The sequence below is a fragment of the Peromyscus eremicus genome, chromosome 10 (genome assembly GCF_949786415.1).
Source record: "Peromyscus eremicus chromosome 10, PerEre_H2_v1, whole genome shotgun sequence".
Taxonomy (NCBI): Eukaryota; Metazoa; Chordata; class Mammalia; order Rodentia; family Cricetidae; genus Peromyscus; species Peromyscus eremicus.
Window position 1 is genome coordinate 11,128,810 of NC_081426.1, and position 12,315 is coordinate 11,141,124.

A 12,315-nucleotide genomic window follows, 5' to 3' on the forward strand; every position below is an offset into this window, starting at 1 on the left:
AACCGGCAGGACACTATGGAAGGTGCTTCTCCAAATACTGGCGTGACAGGCCGGGCCTCTCTCGACGCCTCAGGGTCTCCGAACGGCGACAACGAGCAGCGGGACCCACGACCCACCACCTTGTCCCCGCCGGCATCCCACGCGCCGCCCAGGGGCCTCCGCCTCCGGCTCGGACTTGGGCCACGCCCCCGTGGTCTCCACGCGAACAGAAAGGGAGCACGAGACCGGGGACCGTCCTCCGGGCCTCCGCGGGCACGTCGGCCCCAGCGCAGGCCTCACCCCACGGCGCCCTCCGCCAGCCGACCCCAGGAGAGCGCGCGCGCCGGGCCAACCTCGTGGGCGCCGGGACCGCGAACCGCCCCGGCTGGCACGAGCGTCGGGGCGGTGGCGGCGGCCCACAGAAGGCCCAACCTCCCATAGGCCAGGGCCACTCAGGGGGCGGGCTCTCGCAGCCGAGGCTGGCTGCGGATTGGTCAAGCCTCCTCGCCGAGGGTTCGGATTGGCGGGTGCCTCGGGCGTCCTCGGCGGAGGGGCGGTGCGGGCGGAGGGCGTGGCGGGCGCTCGGTCTCCCCTCCCGCTAGAGCGCGGGCGCCCCCGGGAGGTTCAGTCCCGCAGGCGCCGCCTGGGACCCCGGCCCAGCTCCCCGGGCCTCTCGGGACGCGCGACGGTTCGGTTCGAAGTGAGGTAACTAGGCCGGAGCCGGCGCGAGCGTCGCGGCGCCGAGAGTGGGGACCCGGGCCGCCCCCGCGCGCTTGCGGCTCGGCGTGGGGCCCTGTGCGCGGCCCGCGGCCTGGAGGGCACAAAGGCTGGCCGGGGTGGGGGCGCCTCGGGCCTCGGCCTCCATCTTGCGGGGCGTGCGGGGCGGAGGCGGGCGGCGGGGGGCCGGCGCGGCCTGCGGAGCGCGCGGGGCCGCACATCTGGCCGGCGCGCAGCTGTGCTCGCGTCGACCTTGGTGGCGGGGGATCGGCAGGTCACGGCCGGGCCGCTCGCAGTCGGCGGCCGCTGCTTCCCTGGCACAGTGAACGCAGCCGCGGAGGAAAGCAAGGCGTCTCATTTGTTATCTGGAAGATCTGTTCTTGTCAGCTGCCACCTGTAAACCAGTCCCTGCAGCCCGGGGGCACATGCCTCAGACCTGGTAGAAGTCCCTTATAATTACCAGCCCAGGTTTAATTCAGTGTGCGGTTTATAATAAAAACGAGCGGGAAACGGCCAGTGCCGGAGCAGGGTAGACCTCACTGGGAGTTGATGGGGGTCCGGAGACGCGAAAGGAGATGATCGGATACCTCCTGACAGCTTGGGACACTTCTTCGGTTTGAGCTTGGTTACAATAAATACAAGTCACGTCTCATCTTATTCTCTCCAGCAGTCTGGGGTAAATTCTGAGTCACTTGGGAATAGTGGCAGGAATTCAGCCTCACATCAGGAGAGCTTTTAAAAAGTTTTTCCCTCAACCTTCTCTGGGCAGCCTCTATGGGCCTGTGTTTCGACACATGGCACTGTGTTGTGGTGGCCCCAGCCCCTAGCAGGATGGAAGGTCTGTGAGGGAAGGAAGCCGAAAGTTGAGAAAACAGGAACTTTCAAATCCTTTGAGTTGTTGGGTTATTCTTACAGGTTCGGGGAGCCGCTGAGCTCTCCGAATCGATTCAAACTTCAATCCCTTCCAAGCTACTAATTCTGGATAAGTTAACTTCTTTGTAGCTCAGTTTCCTCCTCTGTAAAGTGGAATTCAGGCCCAGCACGACCCCCCCCCCAAAAAAAAAGTAGGTAGGTAGAATGATAGCAGCAATTCCATGGATTATAAAATACCTAAGATTAAAAAGTGGTATTTCAAGAGGCCTTCGGAGCACTCGGGAGACAGGGGAAAGTGGATCTTTGAGTTTGAGGCTAGCCTGGTCTACATAGTAAGTCCAGGATAGCCAGAGCTAAATAACACAAGAGATTCTGTCTCAAAATCACACACACACACACACACACACCCAAGTACCAACCTGCCAAAGTATCAGAGATTTATTTTTCTAAGGTCTTAACATCCATTCAAGATCAGTAAGTGAGAAATAATTGGTTAAGTTTTACAGTGGTGTTATCTATTTTTGAGGCAGTCTTCCTGTGTAGCCCAGGCTGCTCTGATTGGGCATTCTTCCTGGTTCAGCCTCCCTAGTGCTGGAGTTATAAGAGAGACCATCATGCCTGGTTTAGTGAATCATGTAGCCCAAGCTTGCCTGGAACTAGAGGTAATCCTTCTGCCTCAGGGTCCCAAAGTCTTGGCATTATAGGCCTGATGCCCGGCTTGATAAACTCACTTGTAATTAGTCTCTTAATCATCATGTAACAGCAAAGGGATGAGCTGTGTCACTTGCCTGCCTTCAGGGTAAGATTGACTATAGGAGTACAGAGAGCCCAGTGTGACTGAAAAATTCCTGAGGATGAGAGTCACAAAGAAAATGTAGAAACAGTATATGAAATTGAGTTGTGAATAGCTTTTTATATTAATATGTTCTCGTGGAGAAACTGTCTTATTGTCTTCAAAGTTTCTCACAGACGACATGAAGAGTGGAGGAAACCTTTCTGTTTGCTAGGCAGACAAATGTGGACCATCACCCCTGGGCAATACTGCCTCACTTTGGTTCTCCTGTGTCACGGGAAACAGACTGAAACATGTATTCCTTCCAGCTGTAATTCCCTTTGACATGCCTGCTTGTCCTTCCTTTCTTGTAACTCAGAAGAAAGATTCAAGTATGTAATTCTGGCTTTACTGTTCCAAAATTTACCTTGACTCCTAAAGACTCTTACTCTTTCTGGGTTTCCCCAGACTTTGACATTCTGTAGCTAGCCATTAAAATTGTGCCACAAAGGTGAGCTTTTTCAGGTGTCTGCTGCACAGGCATACGTGTCTTCCTATGTGCTGCCCTGTGCTAGGCATGTACTCCGTGGTCATAAAGCCGTTCTAGTTGAGCCTTCCGAGGAGGCTGTAACAGTCCCACTTACTACCTTGGGGTTTGAGGAACAGAAAGAACTGTTTAGCAGTTTATCTGAAGATCCTACTATGCGGGTTCAGATTCCAGGCTCTGGGGGCTTAAGACTGCATTCTCAGCAAACTCTGAGGTGATGTGGATGCCTGGTCCTAGATTACACTTGGTTTTGGTTTTTCTTTTTACAGCTGAGTCTGGCTTCACACTCTAGTGGTCCTACCCCAGCCTCCAGATGCTGGGATTAGAAGCATGAGCCACTGTGTCTGGCTGTAGGTTACACTTGGGCAGATACTAACCTAAGGATCTGCATTTGCTTTTTGTTTTTGTTTTTTAAGCTGTGGATTGGTTTTAGTTTACAATTCTGGGATAGAACCGTGCTTCATCCCATAAAGTATATTCCTTTTGAGTTTAACTTTTAGAATTAGTGGTAAACGGGTACTATTCATTCATTGCTGTTGTTGAGGCTTGAACCCAGTTCCCTTGTGCATATTAAGCATGTGTTCTACCACTGAGCTTAAAGGTCTGTTTCGTTGTGCGTACGTGTATGGTTATGTGTGCCACAGCGCATGTGTAGAGGGCAGGAGACAGCCTCTGAGAGTCCACTCTCCTTCCACTGTGAGTTCCTGGGATTAAACTCTGGGATTCAGGCTTGCATGGCAAGTGCTCTTACCCACTGGGCCATCTTGACATTGTTGGTTTGTTTTTGAGAGACGAGACAAGGTTCCATTTTGTAGCCCTGGCTAGTCTGGTACTCTGTAGCCCAAGCTAGCCTTGAGTTTCAGCCACTTCTCTAGCCTTAGCTTATTTAATTCTGGGAAAATATGTGTGGCCCCATACCTGGCTTGTTTTGTTTGTTTGTTTGTTTGTTTGTTTGTTTGAGACAGATTCTCTATATAGCCCTGAGTGACCTGGATATCAATGTGTAGACCAGGCTGGCCTGGCTTCGAATTCACAGAGATCTGTCTGCTTCTGCTTCCCTAATTCTGGGATTAAAGGCTTGTACCACCATGCTCGGCTAAGTTCTTTGTCTTATTCCTAAAAATTATTTGAGATATCTAAGGTACTAGCCAAATTGGCCAGGCCAACCTTCAAGTCTCTATCCTCCTGCCTCAGCCTCCTGAGTACTGGGATTGTAGGTGTGCACTACCACTCCAGCTCCCTCTAAGGCTGGAGAGATGGCTAGGTAGTTAGAAGATTGGTGTTTGGTTCTCAGGACTGTGTCAGGTGACTCACAGCCTCTAACTCCTCTCCAGGGGTCTTCTAGCTTTTGTAGGCACACACACTTGTGAGCATACAAACACATCAATAAAAAATAAAGTTCAAGTATGTATGTGTTTGTGTTTGTGGTCTGTGTGTGCGCATGATTGGGTACGTGCCTTGGTGTTCCTGTGGAGGTTAGAGGACATCCTTGAATGTTGCTGCTTACCTTCCCCTTGGCTTTTAAGACAGTCTCTCTTGTGTTTGCTGCTCTGATGCATACCTGCTCCAGGCTTACTTGCCCATAAGCCCCCAGGGGCCTCTCCTCTCTGTTCTTCCCTTGTCATAGTAGTGCTAGAATGACATGCACCACCGTGTCCTGCTTTTCCATGGGCTCCAGGGTCCAATCTGGTGGCCAGACTTGTGCAGCAAGTACTTGTACTTGCTGAGCTGTTTCTCTGGCCTTCTAATATATTTTTATTGTAATAAGTTTTGTTTTTTAATGTGTGTGCCTACTTGTCTGTATGGACATTATGTGAGTACAAGTGCCCACCGAGGTCAGAAGAAGGCATTAGAGTCTCTAGAACTGGAATTACAAGTCACTATGTGATGCCCAAGGTGGGTGCTGGAAACCAAACCCAGGTCCTCTTGCAAGAGCAATAAATTCTCTTACCAGCTGAGCCACCTCTCCAGCCCTGTAACAAGATTCCATTGAGAAGATTTTGTGTAAGTGTTTTGTCTTCGTGTTTGTAAGTGTGCCATGCCTGTGCAGTGTGCCCATGGAGGCCAGAAGAGGGAATTGGATCTCTTGGAACTGGTTCCCATTCACAACTGGATGGTTGTGAGTCACCACGTATGTGCTGAGAACTGAACCCAGTTCTCAGAAAGGGAGAAATGAGGTAATATTATAATCTCAAGAAATAAATAAATAAGTTTTAAAGGGTACTGGGGCTAGAGAGGTGACTCAGAGGTTAGGGGTTCTAGAGGACCCAGATTCAGTACCCATGGGGCCTCCCAGCCGTCTGTAACTCCAGTTCCAGGGGATCTGACGCCCTCTTCTAACTTCTGTGGGTACCACAGACACAGACATACATGGGAGCAAAACAGCCGTATATTTAAAAGGCAAACAAGTCTTTTAAAAAGAAAACAGAAAGCGGCTGCTGCTCGGGAGAAACACCGTTTCTGTTGACAGTCTCCTGGGGAGTCTGCACACAGGATGCTCGATACTGTGAGTGCCTTTTTAAAAAGATTTATTTATTTTGTGTGCATTGGTGTCTGTGTGAGGGTGCCAGATCTCTTGGAACTGGAGTTTGCCATGTTGGTGCTGGGAATTGAACCAGGATCCTCTGCAAGAGCAGCCAATGCTCTTTAACTACTGAGCCATCTCTCCAGCCCGTGAGTGCCATTCTTAATAGTATAAGTACATGCCTTTAATCCCAGCAGGCAGAGGCAGGTGGATCTCTAGTTCAAGGCCAACCTGATCTACATAATGAGTTCCAGGCCATCTAAGGCTTTATAGTGAGCCCCTGTCTTGAAAAACAAAGCCACTGGTCGCCTGGGTCAGGACCCATCTGGGTGTGTACTCTGTCAGCTCTTGTATGCCCCAGATCTTGTCTAGTGGGCCTAGGTGAAGATGAAGACCTCAGTAGGTTTTTAGCAGCCACAGCCCGTGACCCTGGCAGCCTGTCACTCTTCCCCATTAGACTTCAGCTCGAGTCTCCTCTCCTGGCGGTAGTAGGGGCATGTGAACTGTTCCAAGCTTCAGCCCTGCAAACACATGTTTGTATAGCGATTGCACATGGTAGTCACCTTCCCTTGCCATCACAACCTGCAGCTGTCCTTGTATGGGCCCAGGCCCTTTCCTGGGGCCCTCTGTTGCAATATGAAGAGACTCTGATAGTATGCACCAGGCCCTGGACCACCACTGCCTGCCCGTGTCGTGGCATCGCCAATGCACCATCACGGGGTCACAAGGCTGAAGCGTTTTTAAATTTTCAGTTTTTTGAAAATTTTATATAGGGGCTAGAGAGATGGCTTAGCAGTTACATGCACTGGCTGCTCTTCTAAAAGACCCAGGTTCAACTCCCAACACCCACATGGTATCTCACAACTGTCTGCAGCTCCAGTCCCAGGGGATCCAGCCCTCTTCTGGCTTCTGTAGGTACTACATACATGTGATGCACAGACATACATTCAAGCAAAATACTTGTAAAACAAAAGTAAAACCTCTAAAATAAATTTTAAGGAGGAAAATTTCATGTGTATATACAATGTATGTATATACAATGTATCAGCCATTTTGTGTGGAGTTGGAGTTGGCACACATGCATGCGTATGGTGGTCAGAGGACAGTTTGTGAGAGCATTTCTCTCCTTCCTCCATTTGGGTCCTGGGGCTTGGTGACAGGTGCACTTACCAGTTGAATCATCTTGCCTCGCCCCCTATGCTGGCCCTTAACTTAGTGCTGTGATTACAGAAGCCTGATGGATAAGGGCCAGTCCTGTGAAACTGCTAACAGTGGAAGCAGCTTGAGTTCTAGGACAGCAGTTTCTGCTCTGCCCCGGGGGCAGAGCTTGAACCTGGTGATCAGATGGTCAGCCCTCAGTGTCCGTGTGTTTGACTTGCTGGACAGAGACAGTCTGCTGACTGCTGAGGCTAGAGAGCTTAGGCTTGAGGGATAGTCTGAGCTCAGCCAAGCTCCTTAGAGATTGGCAGTTTCACATCTCCAGAGCTGTCTGCAGAGTTGTAATAAGATAGGACATTGACCTTGCTATGAGACTATGTGGTGATCCTAGTCTGCCAGCCAACAGGCAAGTAAGTGTCTGAGAAAGTGAGGACAGGCACTCAAGTAGCCTGACCCCTGGCCTCCCCAGCACAGTGATCTATAGAGACCACAGGTAAAGAAAAATGTAAAGAAGCAGTCCCAGGAGGAGGAAGGGAGTAGATACAGTGATGCCCCAGGGTCCTGGAGAGGATGTGATCCATTGACATGCCCCAGGAGACACCATAATCATACTTTGATTTTATCTGCAGGGCCCCAGGTCATCTACCCCATGGGGAACGATAGCCTAGCTAGAGCCCTGGGGGTTCTAGGACCTGCAGCCAGGGAGGGAACAGCTGGAAAGCAGCTGCTTTTGACCATTGGTCACCTACCTCTTTTTTGTTGTTGTTGTTGTTTTGTTTGTTTGTTTGTTTGTTTTGTTTGTTTTTTGAAACAGGGTTTCTCTGTGTAGTTTTGATGCCTGTCCTGGAACTCACTTGGTAGCCCAGGCTGGCCTCGAACTCACAGAGATCCACCTGGCTCTGCCTCCCGAGTGCTGGGATTAAAGGCGTGCGCCACCACCGCCCGGCAACCTCTCCTTTTTTTAAAATCTGTGGCCACAGTTTTGCTGGTGTCCACCCTGCACGCAGCCAGCCAGCCAGCCTCAGGGCCATCTCAAGCCTGTCTTGTCTTGTCATCCCAGGTCTGCCCTCTTCCATGCTGCCGTCCTGCCTCACGTGGCCTCTCCTTTGACTCTCAGAAACTTGAGGCCACGTGTCCTCCTCCCGAGTTCAGTTCTTGCACCATTCCTTTCCCCGTTCTTGCTTGTTAGACACGGTCTGCACTGGGTATTCCCTGTGACTCCCGTGAAGTTCATTGTCGAGGTCCTAAACTGAAAGCTCAGGTGGCTGTCAGTGGCCGCAGGTCCAGGGACAGCACTTGTCAAAATGGAGCTGCTGACAGCTGGGTAAATGCAGTTGTTTCCAAGGGAACTGATTTAAAGAATCATTGCAGGAGATTTTTTCTTTGTTGAGAGACCTGCTCTTGGTGAATCACTCATCCATCTGAGTAAGTCAGAAGTGAAACAGTGCCCCGCCCCCACTGGCCAGTCCTCTCCTCGGAGCTCTGAACAGGAATGTGTGGGAAGGAACTAGACAACTGGGACAAGCTTGCTTGAGGGCGATGCAACAGATACCAGGAAAGACCAGGTGTCCCCTGGTGTTAACATACACGTGGTGCTGAACATAGTTTTACTGTGGGACAACAGAAAGCCACTTGGTCACTCCTAGCCTCTGCAGGTTCTGGGGACTCATGGAGGGGCTTAATAGTGAATTTTAGAGGGCTCTGGAAGATGCCAAAGCATGGGTGGTCCCTCGGTTAGCAGTTCTGTGTTGTACAGGCCTTTCTCAGAAAGAGGGACAGATTTCATTGTTTATTTTCTGTGCTGGCAGTGGCCAAGGTCGTAGTACACCTGCAAAGGAAAGCTGCATGTGTGGGCTGGAGCCTGCTCAAGAGAGAGGCTAGGTAGGCATCTGGAGGGACAGGGCTGCCTAAGCCTTTGGGACCCAGAGTATTCCATGATGGGTCCAGATGCCAGCTCCCATGAAGCTGGCTGCAACAGTTGGTGTTTGCCCTGCTATGTTTGGTCTTGCTTTGGTCTTATCCCTTGCTGTCCCCCAATTCTTCCCTTTGGGAATATATATTCTATACCGTTGTATACTGGAAGTATATAACTTTGTGTTTTATTATATAGGAGCTCACAAATTTGCTGAGTTTAGAAGAGAATCAGCTGTTACACACACACACACACACACACACACACACACACACACACACACACAATCAGATCCCTGGGACTGGAGTTACAGATGGTTGTGAGCCATCATGTAGATGCTAGGAATCAAACCTGGGTGCTCTGGAAGAGTAGTCAGTGCTCTTCACCACAGAGCCATCTCTCCAGCCCCTAGCAGTTACATGTTTAAACAGTGTTGGAATTGTGTTTGGTTTTTCAAAACAGAGTTTCTCTGTAGTCCTGGCTGTCCTGGAACTTACTTGTAGCCCAGGCTGACCTTGGAACTCACAGAGATCCACCCACCTCTGCCTCCTGAGTGCTGGGATTAAAGGCGTGAGCCACCACCGCCTGGCTTGGAATGGTTAAAGAGTGTGATCCGCCCGGCTCTGCCTCCCGAGTGCTGGGATTAAAGGCATGCGCCGCCGCCGCCGCCACCGCCACCGCCACCGCCACCGCCACCACCACCACCCGGCAAGAGTGTGAATTTTGTATGTTGGACTGCATGTATTTTGCATAATGAGATGGCTGTGAACCTTTTGGGGGTGGGTACAAGGGAAGGAAGGGGACGGCTTTACAGCTAAGTGTGTTTGTGTGTCAAGTTGACAGGCAGTGGGGTTAGGATGGTTACTGTTGTGAACCTGACAGGATGTGGAGTCATGTAGGAAACTGTCTTCCGGGTGCACCTATATCGGATTATTAGATTGGGTTAATTGAGGTGGGATGCCCCCTTAGCTGTGGCTGGGGTCCCAGATGGTGAGAAGGAAGAGAGCTGAGCCCTGTCATGCCTCACTTTCTGCTTCCTGCTGCAGATGCAGTATAACCAGCAGCCCCAGGTGCTCCTACTGACTGCCCCACGGTGGCGGACCACACTCCTGAGCCAGCTTCCTTAGCTGCGTGACCGGCATTTGTCACAGCAACAAGACAAGTAACTAACACAGCATAGAACAGGATTTATCAGGCAGATTAATAAATCAGGTTGTAAAGGATTTGATTTTCCAAACTGAGAGAGTAACCACCTATAAAGTACCATTTCAGTGAAAATCATTGACTATTAGGCCTTTTTAAAAGAAAAACTGTTTATTACATTGATTTTTCTGCAGCCAGATCACTCTCACCTCCTGAACTTAGAATCGTGTACATGCTGTGCAGTCAGGGTCAGAGCTGTGTCACTCCAGAACCCAAGCTCTTGATGAACCAAACAAGGATAAGTGAGAAAACAAACCAAAGGCACCCAGAGCAGAAGAGGGTGGAGAACAGGAGGGAGACTTTGATGAGAAGTTTCCATGGAGCCACATCCTCACTTTAGGGCTCTTCAAACAGCTGCACATATTAGTGTGTGTGTGTGTGTGTGTGTGTGTACGCCTGTGTGAGAGAGTGTGCATGTGCATGTATGGCCCACAGAAGCCAGAAGACATCCGATCTCCTGGAACTGGAGTTACAGACAATTGTGAGCTGCTTGCCATGGATACTGGGAATAGAACTTGGGGCGTCTGGAAGATGAGACAGCACTGCAGGAGTGGGTGAGGGTGTATTGTGAGTGTGTGTGTGTGTGTGTGTGTGTGTGTGTGTGTGTGTGTAGGCCAGAGGACAGTTTGCAGTTGCTCCTTTTCCTTCCACTTTGTGGTTAGGGCTTGACCTCAGCTCCGAATTTCAGATTTCACCTGATGTCTTAGTTACTGTTCTGTTGCTATGAAAAGACACTATGACAGCTAAGGCAACTTAGAAAAGAGAGCGTTTAATTGATGGCTTGTTTACTGTTTCAGACGGTGCATCCATGACTCTCTTGGTGGGGAGCATGGTAGCAGGCAGGCAGGCATGGCACTGGAGCAGTAGCTGAGAGCTTACATCTGGACCAGAAATTGGAGGCAGAGAGTGAGACTGGGCCTGGCATGGGCTTTTGAAACCTCAGAGCCCACCTCCAGTGACACACTTCCTCCTTAACAAGGCCACACCTCCTGATCCTTCCCAAGCAGTTATACCAACTAGGGACCAAGCATTCACATACATCTGTGAGGGCCATTCACAATCAAACCACCACACCTGGATAACAGGGCCTCTGGCCTCTTAGTTAACCTAGTTCAGGATTCAGCCTCCTTGCAGGCTACTTAGGAGGGTTCACTCAGCAGTCTTTGAGAGCTACAGTAGCTCTCATGCTGCCCTCCTTAGGACAAGTGTGAAACCTTTTGTGAATAATGACCTCCAGGCAAGACAGAATTTTTAACAACTTGTCATTGAAACAAAGTAGGGCTGTTGAGGTAAAGAAAGGTAAAGAAAGGTGTTTGCTGTCAAGCCTGATGACCTGAGTTTTATCCCTGGAAGTCCACATGGTAGATGGAGAGAAGAGACTCTTACAAATTTTTCTCTGACTACGGCATGGCATGGCATACGCATCTGCTCGCATTCATACTGCAGGAATAAATAAATACTTTTTTTTTTTTTTTAGGTATTTGATCTTTGCCTTGCTCCGCTTTATTTTACTGCAGGACCAAGTCTTAACACCATTCTTGTTAGGGGCATTAGGGAGCCGTGACCATTGAGAGTTTATAGAAATGGAGAAAGAAGTAGCAACCAGAAAATGATAGATAGGTTGTCTTCATCCTAAATTGTCCATCTGATAGGGTCAGCTGTAGTCATCCAAAACTGGTGCCGGGGCTGGAGAGATGGGATGGTCAGCAGTTTGCTCGCTGATCTTCCAGAGGACCCTTGTCAAGCAGCCTGTAACTCCAGTTCCAGGAGATCTGATGTCTTCTGGCTTCTGTGGGCCATACATGCACATGCACACGCTCTCACACAGACACATGCGCGCGCGCACACACACACACACACACACACACACACACAAAGTAATATGTGCAGCTGTTTGAAGAGCCCTAAAGTGAGGATGTGGCTCCATGGAAACTTCGCATCAAAGTCTCCCTCCTGTTCTCCACCCTCTTCTGCTCTGGGTGCCTTTGGTTTGTTTTCTCACTTATCCTTGTTTGGTTCATCAAGAGCTTGGGTTCTGGAGCTACACAGCTCTGACCCTGACTCCACAGCATGCACAGGATTCTAGGTTTGGGCTGTGAGGGCAATCTAATCTGCCTTTATCCGTCACCCCATTGATAGCCAGAGTTGATACAGTGGCTCTGGCTGGTCAGCAGGTGTCCCCTTTCTTCTCCTCTGTGCTGTGTGTGTCCATCGTGGTTGAAGAGGACGACTTTGCTCTAACAGGAGGACTGCTCTTTGATACGGATAGCAGGAACTATGCTGCCTTAGGTCTCCAAACGAGCTCTGAGGATTCTAGGGTCAATCCCTAGTACTCTTCTCTTTTTGTGGGGAGTGAGGGGAGTACAAGGTTTTGAATGGTATGTCCTGCCCTGTTCAGCACTTTTATACTAAAGGTGTATGTGTGGAAATATCTGTCTGCATATGTGTCGTGTGATAGGAGTCACACACAGAAACTAACAGCACTGCTTGCCTGCAGAACTGCTTGAACTGCCCACTGTTTGTGGGACTGTTCAGTGGTGAAGACTTCGCTTGTTATGTGAAGGGTTGGGTGCTGTTTCTACCATAAAAAGGAAGCAGGGCAGGGTCTGATTAGCCCCTGAAGGATCTAG

General features: G+C 50.2%; 1 protein-coding gene across 2 annotated transcripts in view; it reads left to right on the forward strand.

The window, feature by feature from the left end:
* Window positions 1–581: 581 nt before the first annotated feature.
* Cep68 (centrosomal protein 68) overlaps window positions 582–12,315 on the forward strand; it is a 32,553-nt gene continuing 20,819 nt past the window's right edge. For both annotated transcript variants that reach the window (XM_059275394.1, XM_059275393.1), the window contains exon 1: window positions 582–684. The gene's annotated coding sequence lies outside the window, so the exon portion shown is untranslated. The remainder of the gene's footprint in view (window positions 685–12,315) is intronic.